General features: G+C 49.3%; 1 protein-coding gene across 3 annotated transcripts in view; it reads left to right on the top strand.

Moving 5' to 3' along the window:
• The window catches only part of ANKLE2 (ankyrin repeat and LEM domain containing 2), a 104,609-nt gene that overhangs the window by 78,203 nt on the left and 11,451 nt on the right, over nucleotides 1–14,955 (top strand). The window lies entirely within an intron of this gene.

Genomic DNA, 14,955 nt, shown 5'->3' with positions numbered 1-14,955 from the left:
TGGTGCCAAAAAGAAAAGGATTGAAGAATGTACAGTTGCAATATATCACTTCAAACATAGCTAAATATTTGCATAAAGCTTCATCAAAATTTCGCATTAACGAAAAGCACAGCAGACTTAAAAATATGTAGGGCATCCACTGGTTGTAGTCTCTTCCATTTCATTGCATTGCATTCTGCGACAAACTTTTTTACCAACTTTGTAGCCTCCTAATGATCCAACAAAACATCTATCACTGTTCTCAGCAGTAAGTTTGGATTCAGCCTAAAAAGTTGTCCTAGAAACATGGCTTTCACCCTGGTTGACCAACTATTCTTTCCATAACTTGAATCGAAAGTTGACATCTATTTCTTATCTCCTGCAGATACGAAAAACTGGCCCCTAACTCTGGACCTAGTTGAAATTGTGCCCCAAAACTTTGGATATCTTCATTAGAGGTCCCAACAGATCCTCTGAAAAAATTTATCAGTTTTTTAGATGGTTGAATGGGGTGCTTTGGACCACTTTACATCATGGAATGATCCAGGTGCATTATTAATCTTTATAACTAGTGACAGTTTGGGATTTTCTGACACACAGAAAAAAAATAAACCACAGTGGAGATACGTAGTGATATTGGTGTGCAATTTAATCATCAATCATAAAAACTGTGCAGTGGCTCAACATGCATGTGTTTTGGCCAATATGGCCTGCCTCAGGAGCCTTTCTCTGAATGATCAGTTAATTGAGTGAAACACCTCATTCAAGTAATGTAAATTTGATTGGAGATACAGTACTGGTCTCTTTTTAGCTGTGCACACCAACATCACTACGTATCTCCACTGTGGTTTATTTTTTTTCTGTGTGTCAGAAAATCCCAAACTGTCACTAGTTATAAAGATTAATAATGCACCTGGGTCATTCCATGATGTAAAGTGGTCCAAAGCATCCCAAGCAAATGGGAGGAGTTAAAAGCAATCTCGAAAAAGTAGGCTTTTAGCCTAGATTTGAATACTACCAGAGATGGAGCTTGACATATGAACTCAGGTAGTCGGTTCTAGGTGTAAGGTGCAGCAAGAGCCAATACAAAAGCCTTGAGTAAAAATCTGCATTTTCAGTATGTGGCTGCAGGTGAGATTTTTTATCAGCACTATGAATAACAGGAGATGTCTTTAATTTTTTTTCCCATATGGCTAGCCAAGTGGAACTTGGATTGCAGCAACCTTCCTTTGCCAAAGGGAGCAGCATCCTGAATTGTGTTTAGTCCATGTGGTAGACCCAAGTCATCAGATGGAAAAAAAAAAAAAGTAGCAACTTGGGCAGCCTTCTGAAGTAACTCCGTTCTTTGAATCTTTAACAGAACATAGCGGCAGCCTGCTGCCTGTGCTAATTCTTAAAGGAAGATTCTGTCAGTGGGAAAAAAAATCTCTCATAGTTTTTTAAGTAGTCTGATGGGAATTCCTGGGAGCAGGAATTTCATTCTTCTTTGATTTTAGGAGGACGTTCTCAAGTCCTTTTTATGCTCAGAGAGTAGTAGTGCTTCCTTTCCACTTCCATCTCTAGATTAACCACTGACATAGCAAGTGGAGCTCCTGATGTTTCCCAGTACAGGTTTACAGTCCATGCAGTCTCTAGCACAGGGTCTTCAAGGGCCACAGTCCAGTTGGGTTTTCAGGAGCTCCATAATGAATATGCATGAAATCTATCGGCATGCACTGCCTCCATTGTATGTAGATCGATCTCATGCATATTCTTTGTGGAAATCCTGAAAACCTAACCTGGCAAAGGCTGAGGTTGGACACCCCTACTCTAGTACCTAGAGTTGGATCCCTTAATATTAATGTTGATGTAATGTACTACATAATGCTAGATAGAAAAATTATGGTAACGGAATTCCTCAGTCACACATGGCAGGAATAGGGGAGTGCAACTAGGGCAACTGCCCCCTGGCCAGAGAGAGCCCTACGCCTGCTGGAAGCTAAAGAATCACAGCCTGTAGTTAGCTTTGTCCAATATCAAATCTTGCAGGATACCCATTTCAAATCTGATATACATACAGTATTCTAATCAGAAAATAGAAAATAAAATTTTTTTCAACCTTTTGTTTGGTCATTTTATTCTTCAAATCACATTGGTCTCAGGCTCTGGTTTCTGTGTTCTCTTAACTAACTCACTCACCAGGGTCTCCTGACTATTTGATACTTCTTCTTTCCCCATGCTCACCATCCATCTTCCATCTCTGCCTGTGTATGTTTTTTCCCCATGTTCAGCATCTCCCTTCTCTGTCTCCTATACTTCTCTTTCTAGTATTTCCCTGAGCACATCGCTACCATTCTATGTCCCTGTCCCTATGCCCATCCCCTGTGTCCATTATCATTCCTTTGTGTCCCTATTCCCCCTATGTTCAGAATCTCTCTTCGGAATGCCCATTATCCCCCATGTCTAGCCATCTTCCCTCTTGTGTCCATATACCCTTCAATTCATTCATTCAGTTTTCTATACCATTCTCCCAAGGAAGCTCAGAATGGTTTACATGAATTTATTCAGGTACTCATGCATTTTCCCTGTCTGTCCCGGTGGGCTCACAATCTATCTAATGTACCTGGGGCAATGGGGGGTCACATTGTCCCACTGACTGTGTCCATATTACATTACATTAGTGATTTTTATTCCGCTTGTACCTTGCGGTTCAAAGCGGATTACATAAGAAGAGAACTGGACATTTCCAGGAGGGTACATGACATTGGAGAATACAGATTGAGGGTATAGTCTTAATAACAGAATGAGTGTATAGACATAACATTGGAAGATAAATCAGGTTACATTACATTACATAGCAAGTTGTCTGTTTCCATACGTTGGTAGATAGTCGGTTTCGGTAGGATGATTTAGGTTTCAGGTAGCTTTCTTGGCATTTCTTTTTTCTTTTTATATTTTTATTTTTTTGTTTTTCATTTTTTATTGGTCGATTGAGGGTATGGTGCCAGCAGCATTCCCCTTTGTGTCCCTGTCCCTATGCTTCCATCCATGCCCACCATTTTTTCATATTTCTCCCTGTGTCTAGCTTCTCCCTTCTCTTACTCCCTTATACCAATGTGTCTCTTGCCCTCTCTTTTCCTTCCTCCTTCCTTCCACTGTGTTCAATATTTCACTCCTTCATCCCCTTGGTTCAGAATCTCTTTCCTTCCCCTTCTCTCGCTCCTCCCTTCAGGTCCAGCACCTCTTTCCCTTCCTTCAGCACCCCATCTATGGATTGAACACCTCTCTCCATTTTCTCCAGTCCCCTGCAGTCCAGTACCTCTTCCACTTCCCTCAACACTCCCCAAGAATCCAGCACCTCTCTCCTTTTCCTCTAGCCCCATCCCATGTGTCTAACATCTCTCTCCCCTCTAGCTCCAGCTCCAAGCCACAGGTCCAGTACCTCTACCCTCTAGCTCCCAGCTGTGGGTCTGGCACCTCTTTTCCCTTCAGCTTCAGTTCCTCCAACAGCACCATGGTCCAGCACCTCTCTCCCTTTCCCACTCCCAGACCAGATCCAGCACCGTCCTTCCCTTCAGCTCCAACTCTGGAGCCAGCCAGCAACCTCCCCCCTTTTGTGGATCCAGCAGCCCAAGCAACCCCCCCTTTCATGGGTTCAGCAACTCCCCAATTCTCGTCCGTGGTTTAAAAAATAAACTGCCCATCATTACCCACAGGTCAGCTCCTCTATACCTTCCTCCCCTCCCGACCCTATGCCTATTTGTATCTTAAGGAGCTTCAGCAACCAAGATAAATCTTCAGAAGGAGAGACCCAGTCAAAAAAAGACCATGGAGGCAGGTCTGTGAAGATTTATCTTGGTCATTGAAGCTCCCTAAGGTATGGATAGGCACAGGGTCAGGAGGGGTGGTAGAGAGGAAGGCATAACGAGGCTGACCCACTGTAATCACATTTTTTTTTTTTTACCGCAGGAACAAAGCTTTTTACCACTCCCATGGGGCAGTGAAAAGTCTTGCTTCCGTGGTAAACTGCCTACATTTTTTCATGTCCCTGTAGTTTTACAGCGGGGATGGGTCCCTATGTCATTTTCTAATCATAAGCCAAAAATGTTTTTTATAATATTGGACTTGCTAAGGCAGCCAGTAAAAATTTACCCTTTAGGAATCTTATTCAGCCCCTCTCCCAGCTCACCTGTTCTTTAATAAGGGTAGCATAATGCAGAAGAAATGTATTTTACAGTATTGGACCCAGGAGATTCCTTCATATTAGCGCTGGTGGAATAAATTATATGCTGTGCTGAGCATGAAAGCACAGGATGCCAAATTCACTCTTAAATGCAGGAAAGTCTTTTTGATAGTATGAGTCAGATATATCCAACGTCTTCCATCAAATGTTCAATAACCCCAGAGAGTATAGGACCATGCAGTACTTAACCTGTCTTGGGATTTCTTTTTTCAGTAGGACAGTGTAAGGGAGGGTACTGGTGGACAGGGGGACTGTCTTTAAGCATAGGAGTTGTGCAAGTCTTCTACATTGTGGGAGTATGAATTTCTCTAAACATTTAACTTTTGGGGGGAATGAGGGGTTATTAACCTAGTGGAGGAGTGACCTAATGGTTAGAGCAAGCGGCCTTAGCATCCTAAGGTTGTGAGTTTGATTCCCACTGCAGCTCCTTGTGACTCTGGGCAAGTCACTTAACACTTCTTTAGCACTCTCCAGACCAGTAGAGGTTAATCTTTACAAATGGGTATATATCCAATCATGACCAGCAGGTGGAGACTGAAAACAAAACTTTGGGACAGTATATACTATCCTCCCTTCTCTATTTCCCTCAGTCTTCTTTCAGTCTCCAGCAGGTGTTGATGTGATCTGTACCCATCTCCCTTGGTAGGGCTGTTGGAACTTGTTTAGGGGGTTTATTGTCCCTGTTTTTGGCCGGACGGAGCTTGGGCGGACCCTGTTTGGGGGTTCGTACGACCTCGGGGGTGTCAAATCCGGCGGGTCTCGAGCGGGGTCCCTCCCCCCACTTCCTCCACCTCCCCACATTTTTTTAGAGGAGCCTCAGCAGTAAGCCTTGCCCCCTAAATCAAGCAAGGCATATTGCTTCGAGAGCCTGTGGAGTCTGTTCTGTAAAAAAAAAAAAAAAAATCCTGAGGTAGTGCTGGTCTGGAGGGTTGTTTCCCTTTAAGAAAACTGTATTTTACTGTATTTTTTCAACTAACCGGCACTTTTTTACAGCTAGGTCGCGTATGGAGCAATGAGCACTTCTAAAGGGAAAAAGTGCTCATTGTGCTCCAGACGCGAGGCACTCGCGGCCGGCCTGTGCAAGCGGTGTTCAGGCCGGTGCGGTGGAGGAGCTCCGTCGGCAGCGGCTGCAGGCGCCCAGAGCTCCCCGCCGATGGTGCCTCGCGAGTCGGCAGGGAGCAGTGGAGAAGCCCGGTCTTCTCCATCCGCCCACGGAGGGATTCCCCGAGCCGCCGACGGTCGGGTTTTTGAGGATTCCCTCTCAGCTGATTTTTTGACAGCTGATGCCGGCTTGCCTGCTTTAGCGGCTGAGACTGTTCAGGTCTCTCAGCCGCTACAGGCTATGGAGGGAGCTTTTTTGGCGGGAAAGTCGCCATCTTCTCTGTCTGGCCCCTCCATTTTGTCTTCCACCTCAGGTGACCTTCCCCCTGTTTTCTCTATGCAGGGGCAGGTTTCTGCTGGGTCCCCTGCTGTGGCAGGGTGTCCCTTGGGACCCTCGGGGGGTTTTTCTCCTGATTTATTTTTTTCCTTATGCAGAGCCTATTTTCAGGCGGCTGGAGGTCCCGGTTGCGCCCAGGGGGTTTCGGGGGGTGGGGTTTCCTCCGCGCTCCCTGCGGCTTTGCCTCTCTCGTCTGGTGTGGCGTCCCCTCCGCCGCCTCCCTTGTCCAAGCGTCCGCGGGTTTCGTGGGACGAGGATTTGTGGTCGGAGGAACGTGTCGGTCTGGAGGAGGACCTGGACCCTTCTGAGGAATTTCAGGACCCTCTGGAGGGGACGGAAGCTGGCGGCGGGTTGTCGGGTTTCCCGTTCGTCGGTGAAGAGGCGTCCGTGGTGCGCCTTTTTCAGAGAGATGAGCTGCCTGACCTTATTCAACAGGTTTCTTCGGTTTTGCGTTTTGAGGACGCGCCGCCGGAGACTCCGCGTGTGGGGGACCCTCTGTTACGGGGGATCCGTTCCGTTTCCCGCTCTTTTCCTATGCATCAGGATATTCGGGATATTATTCTGGAGCAGTGGAAAACGCCGGAGACGCCGTTTCGGCTGGCGCGCAGCATGGCTCGCCTGTATCCCATTCCAGAAGGGGATCGGGCTACGTTGGCTTCGCCAGTCGTTGATGCGGTGGTCTCGGCAATTTCCAAGCGGCATACCGTGCCTGTTGAGGGCGGTTCTGCCTTGCGGGACTCCGAGGAGCGCAAGTTGGAGAACATACTTAAGCAAAATTTTCAGGTCTCTGCCTTTGGGGTCCAGGCGGCTATTTGTGGAGGACTGGTCGCTCGCACCGTGTTTCGGTGGGCGGAGCGTGTCTTGGATCGGGAGTCTGATGACTGGTCTCTGGTGGATCAGGAGGTAGCGAAGATTGAGATGGCTGCCTCATTCCTCTCAGATGCTCTATATGACTTGGTGCGGATCTCGGCTAAGTCTATGGCTTTTGGCGTGGCCGCAAGGCGTGTGTTGTGGCTGCGCGCTTGGGCGGCGGATGCTGCGTCCAAAGCTAAGCTTACTAAATTTCCCTTTCGGGGGTCGTTTTTATTTGGAGAGGACTTGGATAAGTTGATTCAGACTCTGTTGGACTCGAAAGTTCCCCGTCTGCCGGAGGACCGTGCCCGCCCTGCGTCTCGGGGTGGTGCGGCCCGGGGGCGTTTGCGGGAATTTCGCAAGTATCGCCCTGGGCGTGGGGCTGCTTCTTTCCAGTCTCCGGGGTTTTCCCGGGGTCGGTTCTTCCAGCGCATGCAGCCCTTTCGGAGGGCCCGTCGGGGGGCAGGGAATCCCTCCGCCGCTTCCCCCGCTTCCCGTCCTGCACAATGACGCCTTGCCGGCGCCCCCTTTGGTTCCGGTGGGGGCCCGGCTGCGCGACTTTTTCCCCAAATGGGCCGAGATCACGTCCGATCAGTGGGTCCTGGAGGTGGTGCGGGACGGTTATGCCCTGGAGTTCGCCCGCTCTCTGCCGGACTTTTTCCTCGCTTCTCCATGTCAGACTCCTGGGAAGATGCAGGCTTTTCGCCAGACCCTTCAGCGCTTGCTAGATCTCAGGGCAGTTGTTCCAGTGCCCCCTCCGGAGTGGGGCACGGGCAGGTACTCCATTTACTTTGTGGTGCCCAAGAAGGAGGGGACCTTTCGGCCCATCCTCGATTTGAAAGGGGTCAACAGGGCTCTCAAGATTCCCTCTTTCCGTATGGAAACTCTGCGATCGGTCATTCTGGCGGTTCAGCCGGGGGAGTTTCTCACTTCTCTCGATCTGACGGAGGCCTACTTACATGTTCCCATTCGGGCCTCTCATCAGCGTTTCCTGCGCTTTGCGATCTTGGGTCGGCACTATCAGTTCTGTGCGCTTCCCTTTGGGCTGGCCACGGCTCCCCGGACGTTCACCAAGGTGATGGTGGTCGTCGCGGCAGCCTTGCGGTCGGAGGGCATCCTGGTACACCCCTACCTGGACGACTGGTTAATTCAGGCAAAGTCGTTGCAGGAAAGCTCCCGGGTTACGGCTCGGGTGGTGGAGTTTCTCCGGTCGCTGGGCTGGGTGGTCAACCTTTCCAAGAGCCGGTTGGTCCCGGCTCAGCGTCTGGAGTACCTTGGGGTGCTGTTCGACACCTCCTTGGGGAAGGTCTTCCTCCCAGAGGCCCGGGTGAGCAAATTGCAATCTCAGATTTGCCTGCTTTTGGCGTCCCGGTGTCCTCGGGCGCGAGATTTCCTCCAGGTCTTGGGGTCGATGGCGGCGTCCCTGGACGTGGTGAGGTGGGCGCGGGCCCACATGCGTCCTCTCCAGTATGCTCTGCTCCGGAGGTGGTCTCCCCAGAGGCACGGGATGGATGTTCCGGTTCCCCTGCAAGGCTTGGCGTGCTGCAGTCTGCGTTGGTTGCTCCAGACCCCTCACCTGGTTCAGGGGGTGGGTCTGGATCTTCCGCAGTGGACGGTGCTTCTTACGGATGCGAGTCTCCTGGGTTGGGGGGCTCAGTGTCTGGGTCACTCAGCTCAGGGTACCTGGTCTGCGGAGGAGGCCTCCTGGTCGATCAACGTGTTGGAGACCAGAGCGGTCCGGCTGGCGCTGTTGGCTTTCCACTCCCTTTTGTTGGGCAAGTCGGTCAGAGTCCTGTCGGACAATGCCACGGCGGTGGCTTATGTCAATCGTCAGGGGGGCACCAAGAGCACTCAGGTGGCGCAGGAGGCGGCTCGGCTCATGGTTTGGGCGGAGTCACATCTTCTGGACCTCTCGGCCTCTCACATTGCCGGGGTAGAAAATGTTCAGGCGGACTTCCTCAGTCGTCACTTCTTGGATCCAGGAGAGTGGTGTCTCGGCGCCATGGCGTTTCAGTTGATAGTGCAGGCTTGGGGGCAGCCCCTGATGGATCTGATGGCCACAAGTGGCAACGCCAAAGTGCCCCGCTTCTTCAGTCGTCGCAGGGACGGTCTGGCCGAGGGTCTGGATGCTTTGGTCCAACCGTGGCCAACGGAGGGGCTGTTGTATGTGTTCCCTCCTTGGCCATTAGTGGGCAGAGTACTGCTTCGCATTGTTCGCCATCCGGGGCTGGTGGTTTTGGTGGCTCCGGATTGGCCTCGTCGTCCGTGGTTTGCGGATCTGGTGAGGCATCTGGTGGCGGATCCTCTTCCTCTGCCTCTCGTGTGCGATCTTCTGACGCAGGGTCCCATTCCCATGTTCGACCCGTCTCCCTTTTGTCTTACGGCTTGGCTCTTGAAAGGGGCCGCCTTAGTAAGAAGGGATATTCAGATAAGGTGATCTCTACACTTTTGGGGTCCCGGAGGCTTTCTACCTCTCGGGCTTATGTGCGGGTTTGGCGTCTTTTTGAGGAATGGTGCCGGGCGCGGGGAGTGGTCTCTTTTCGCGCTTCCCTGCCTAACATTCTAGAGTTCTTGCAGGATGGCCTGGATAGAGGCCTGGCTTGGTCTTCTCTCCGGGTTCAACTGGCGGCACTGTCGGCTTTTCGGGGGCTGGTGACAGCTCAGCGTTTGTCGGCCATTCCTGATGTAATTCGCTTTCTTCGGGCGGCCAAGTTGCTCAGGCCTCCCATTCGGCCCTCGATTCCCTCTTGGGATCTCAATCTGGTTCTCTCGGTTTTGGCGCGCCCGCCTTTCGAGCCGTTGGATGGCTGTTCTTTGAAGGACCTTACGCTGAAGTCGGTCTTTTTGGTGGCCATTACTTCCGCTAGGCGGGTTTCTGAGCTACAGGCTTTCTCTTGTAGGGCTCCCTTCTTGGAATTTTCGAGGGAGCGGGTTGTTTTGCGGCCTGTTCCTTCTTTTCTGCCGAAAGTAGTTTCTCCTTTTCATGTCAATCAATCGGTAGTCCTCCCGGTCTTGGGTAGTCGGGAGGGCTCTTCTGAGCAACGGCAGCTGCGCAAGTTGGATGTCGGTCGGGTCCTCCGCGCTTATGTGCAGTGGACCCGGGAATTTCGGAGCTCCGATCATCTCTTTGTTCTTCTGGCGGGTCCTCGTCGGGGGGCTGGCGCTTCTAAGGCTACTATTGCGCGCTGGATCAAGGAGACGATTGCTTCCGCTTATCTTCTGAGTCAGAAACCGGTTCCGGAGTTTCTCAAGGCTCATTCCACTCGGGGTCAGGCGGCTTCTTGGGCTGAGTCGTCGCTCGTGCCTCCGGTGGATATTTGTAAGGCTGTGGTTTGGTCCTCCTTGCATTCATTTGTTAGACATTATCGGGTAGATGTTCAGGCGCGTCGGGACGCGGTGTTCGGTGAGCGTGTTCTGGTATCGGCCCTTCGGGGGTCCCGCCCGTGAGAGGGACTGCTTTGGTACGTCCCATTTGTAAAGATTAACCTCTACTGGTCTGGAGAGTGCTAAAGAAGGAGAAATTAGGTTCTTACCTGCTAATTTACTTTCTTTTAGCTTCTCCAGACCAGTAGAGGTCCCCACCCTGTCTGTTGTTGTTGTTGTTGGGGCTGTTTCGCGGGCAGTTTTTGTTTTTTGCTGCGGGTTCTAGTATTTTTCTAGGGCCGGGGAGAATTAAAGAACAGCGGCTGTGGTTCGGCTGGCTTAGCTGGCGAGCTGTGGGGACATTTTCCTTCGGGTATTTCTCCTCTGCATTTTCCAACAGCATTTGGGTATGTTATTTGTTACTCCTGTTCGGAGTATTGTTTTCTTTCTGTTTTCCAGTTCTTGGTTCTGCTTGGCTATTCGGCAGACTGAGGGAAATAGAGAAGGGAGGATAGTATATACTGTCCCAAAGTTTTGTTTTCAGTATCCACCTGCTGGTCATGATTGGATATATACCCATTTGTAAAGATTAACCTCTACTGGTCTGGAGAAGCTAAAAGAAAGTAAATTAGCAGGTAAGAACCTAATTTCTCCTTCATTGCCCCAGGTACAAAATAAGTACCTGTCTAAAATATGTAAACTGCTTTGATTATAACCAGTGGCGTACCTAGGGGGGGGCGATCTGCCACGGGGCATGCCTTAGGGCCAGGTCCGGGTTGTCCGGTGCCGGTCGACAGAAAATTCCTGCCAGTCCGCGCAGGGCCGGCAAGATCGGATTGGGGCCATCGGAAGCGTCTGGGCTGCATCGGCGCCCCCCCCCACAACGCAATTTAAGATCGGCAACGGGCCCCCCGGCAATCAGCAATGGGCCTCCCTTCTCTCCCCTGCATCAACAGTACTTCAGATCAGCAACCGCAGTGCTCAGCCCAAAGCTTCCCTCTGACACAACTTCCTGTTTCCGCCCAGGCAGTTTGAGTCAGAGGGAAGCTTTGGCCTGAGCACCTCAGTTGCCAATCTGAAGTACTGTTAATGCCAGGGGAGGGAGAAGGAGGTCCGTTGCTGAACTTGAGTGTCATCGCAAGGTGGGGTGGGCCTTGCTGATCTTGTTGGCAAAATCAAAAAGAAAGGTGAAGAAGGGAGAGAAATGGGCCTGTGGTGGATGGAGAGATTGAGAGAAGGGGCAGATGATGCAAGTGGAGGGAAAGAGAGAGAAGGGGCAGATGATGCAAGTGGGCAGAAGGGGCAGATGATGGAAGTAGAGAAAGAGAACACATAATGGATGGAAGGAGGGATAAAGAAAAATGACATATGCTGGATGGGGGAAGAAGACAGAGTTAGTGAGATAATGGAGGGGTGAAGGAAAGGGGTGGCATGCTTTTGGTAGACACAGTGAAAAGAGGGACACTGAGGACTGCATAGTAAGAAAGAATTTAATTTAGACAGAGGCAGAAAATAAAGAAGGAAGATCAGAGAAGGAAAGGGAAGAGAGAGAGGAGAGAGAGATGCCAGAGAACGGGGGAGACAGAGATATCAGATCTGAGCGGAGAAAATGAGAAGAGAGAGATGCTAAAAACCACAGGGGGGAGGGAAAGAGAGATGAAAGGAGAAAGATGCCAGACCATGAGGGGACAGAGGGAAGAAGAATGGATGCCAGACCAAAGGAGGGGGGTCTATAGGAGAGATGGCAGGGGGAAACTGTTTCTGGAAGGGGCAGACAGTTCAAGAAAGGATTGGACAATTTCCTGCTGGAAAAGGGGATAGAGGGGTATAGATATACAGTCCAGGTCCTGGACCTGTTGGGCCACCGCGTGTGCGGACTGCTGGGCACGATGGACCTCTGGTCTGACCCAGCGGAGGCACTGCTTATGTTCTTATGTTTACAGTGGATGGAAGGGGCAGATGCTGGATTGAAGAGACAGGGCAGATGCTGGAAGGAAAAGAGTGAAAAGAAGATAAAAACAGAAACCAGAGAAAACAAAAGGTAGAAAAAAATCATTTTATTTCTATTTTGTCATTAGAATATATCAGATTTGAAATATATATCCTGCTAGAGACATAACTGGGGAGGGCTCTTTCGGACCAGAGGGCACTCCCTTAACACTATTCCTGTCATGTGTGACTGCAATATTCTGTTAGCATGATATTTCTATGTAGCATTCTGTAATAATTTGGCTTGTTCAGTTTTCTTGATAGTAGAGGGGATATATGTGAAGGGGAGGGGAGACAGGAGTTTTGTTGGTCCTTGCTCTGTATATTTATATTTATAAAATGACAGTTGTACAGAATATTGTTTCTTTTTATACTTTAATAAAATACGTTCAATATAAAATCATAACTGAGGCTTGTGCGGATGGGATCAGATGGTTTGCGGGGACCGAGCTTGCGGAGACGGGGCGGAAATATGTGTTTTTTAATTTCAGTCTTAGTAGTTTGCCGGTCCACAAAATAATTCTTTTATTTCTGCCGGTCCACGGGTGTAAAAAGGTTGAAAAACTCTGCTCTAGAGCAGAGTCAGCAGCTGCGCTGAGGTGCAGGAAGGTCCCCCAATGACTCGTCTGCCGGCTTTGCTCCGGAAGAAGTAAGTTATGTTGGAGGGGGTCATCGCAGGACCGTGCCGCAACTCCCTGCATCTGCCGGGTCAACCCCCTCAGACGTAACTTACTTCTTCCGGAACAAAGCCTGCAGACGAATCATCGCGGAACCTTCCAGCATGTGGCTGCCGACTCTGCTCCAGAGCTAGTACATCGGAGTGGGGTGGACCGGCAACCGGCAGCTACAGTCATCGCTGGAAAGGAGCAGGACTGTTGGAATGAAAGAGTGGTGCAGGGAGAGAAAGGGGGCAGGGTGGTATGGAAGGGTGGTGCTGATGGAATTGATGTACAGGGAAAGGGGAGAGAGACATAAGGGGGAAAGGATACTGGATGGAATTGGATTAGAGGGAAAGAAAGGGGGCAGATGCTGATTGAAGAGGGGTGGATGGAAAGAGAAAGGGCAGACATTGGATGGTAGTGTGGCGGGTAGAGGGGGAACCTATGCTGGATGGAAGTGCGGATGGGAGAGATAAGGGAGCAAATTCAGGAAAGAAATGGGAGGAGAGAAAGGGGAGCAGACGATGGAAGTGAACAGAGAGAGGAGAAGGTATTAGATGGAAGGGGTAGAGAAGGAGGACACATGATGGAAGGAGGGGATAAATAAAAGGAGGGCACATGATGGGGGGAAAAGTATTGAGTTAGGGAAATACTGGAGGGGGTGAGGGAAAGAGGTGGCGAGCTGTAGGTAGACAGTAAAAAAGGAAATTGATGAGAGGTTAGTAAGAACGTAATCTAGATGGATGCAGAAAATAAATTGAAAAGGAAAATGAGGGAAAAAAGGGATTGCAGAAGAGAGGTGTGGGAGAGGGAAGGAGAAGAGAGGTGCCAGACCAATGGGGGTGAAAGGAGAGATGGAAAGGGGAGGCATACAGTTTCTGGAAGGGGCATAGAAGGAGAGAAGATGCCATACAGGGGCAGAGAGACGGCAGACAGTGGATGGAAGGAAGAGAGTAACAAGAAGATGAGGAAAGCAGAAACCAGAGAAGACAAAGGTAGAACAAAAATTTTCTATTTATTTATTGCTTTAGGAGACACGTGTCACTGTTTCTGTGGTGTTGCATTGTATGCAGAATCCAGCTTCTTGCTGGTTCAATTTAACCTTTGTCTATGTATTTCTGTTTTATCCCCCCTTTTACAAAACTGTAGAGCGTTTTTTAGCAACAGCCGTGGTGATAGCAGCTCTGATGCTCAGAATTCTATGAGCGTCAGAGCTGTTGCCACCGTGGCTAAAATCCACACTACAGTTTTGTAAAAGGGGGAGGGTTAGTTTGTGATGACATTCCATACTAGGCGAAGGTGTTTTCTGTGTTCTATGTGTTCAAAAGACATGGTTTTCTGTTAGGATTGACGGTGTAGGATTGATCTGTATTCGCCTGGCTTGTTTAGTTTTACAATGGGTGTATTGATGTTGTACTGCTCACTGCAGTATGTAAAATGCTGCCTTTTCCTAGGTACTCATGTGTGACGTGTGGATTGTTACTAAAAATCATGTTTTTCATACAGATGGGGGGTGTCAAAAAATGATGGGCCCCGAGTGTCACATATGCTAGGTGTGCCACTGATTATAACCACACAGAAAAAGCAGTATATCAAGTCCTATCTCCTTTATTTAACCTTTTAGAAAATTTTGGTGACTTTTTGATGTTACTATGGTAGGGTTTTCAGTTGTACCAATATATCTTGCTGTTCTGATATGCAGTTATGTACAATTCATATTATCACCAATAAGAGTTTCAACCTAGCTTCCTTCTAAAATTGAACCGATCCCATAAACATCTAATATGAAAAGGTATTGTTCCACAAATTGAGCCCTAACATTAAAAGTGCTCTAGAGCAGTGGTTCCCAACCCTGCCCTGGGAGACCCCCAGCCAGCCAGAGATTTGCATACCTGTCACTTCCATTATATGCAAATCTCACTCATGCATATTCATTATGGATATCTTGAACATCCAACTGGCTGGGGGTCCCCCAGGACAGGATTGGGAACCACTGCTCTAGAGCACATCAAAGTATTGCAAGCATCCTTCAAACAAGGAACTTCAGAAAACTAGGAAGGTGAATTTGTTTGAAATGACATGTTTAGTGTCTCCTCTAGTATGTACCAGAACCCACCCTTTCAAAAAACACCGTGGAGTCAACCACTCCTCTTTAAAGCCTGTTCCTCCAGCCAACCTATCCAACCTTACCTCCAACTCTCTCACCCCAGAACCAATACTGTAACGACAGATCAACCCGAAACAAGACCCAAATACTAAAAGATTTACTCGATCCGGGTTTCTTGTGCATCAAAGAAACATGGATCGAAAGAGATGATTCTTTCACACAAAACGAACTTTGTCCCCCTGGCTACTATGGCCTCTTCTCTCCCAGAACCAACCGGAAAGGAGGAGGCCTGGCTCTGCTTTACAAATCATTTTTCGATGTCCAGCTCCTTGAAAAGGGCAGCCAT

Source organism: Geotrypetes seraphini, chromosome 8 (genome assembly GCF_902459505.1).
Source record: "Geotrypetes seraphini chromosome 8, aGeoSer1.1, whole genome shotgun sequence".
Classification (NCBI taxonomy): Eukaryota; Metazoa; Chordata; class Amphibia; order Gymnophiona; family Dermophiidae; genus Geotrypetes; species Geotrypetes seraphini.
The sequence above is the reverse complement of the archived record's forward strand: the minus strand, read 5'-3'. Positions and strand labels throughout refer to the sequence as shown.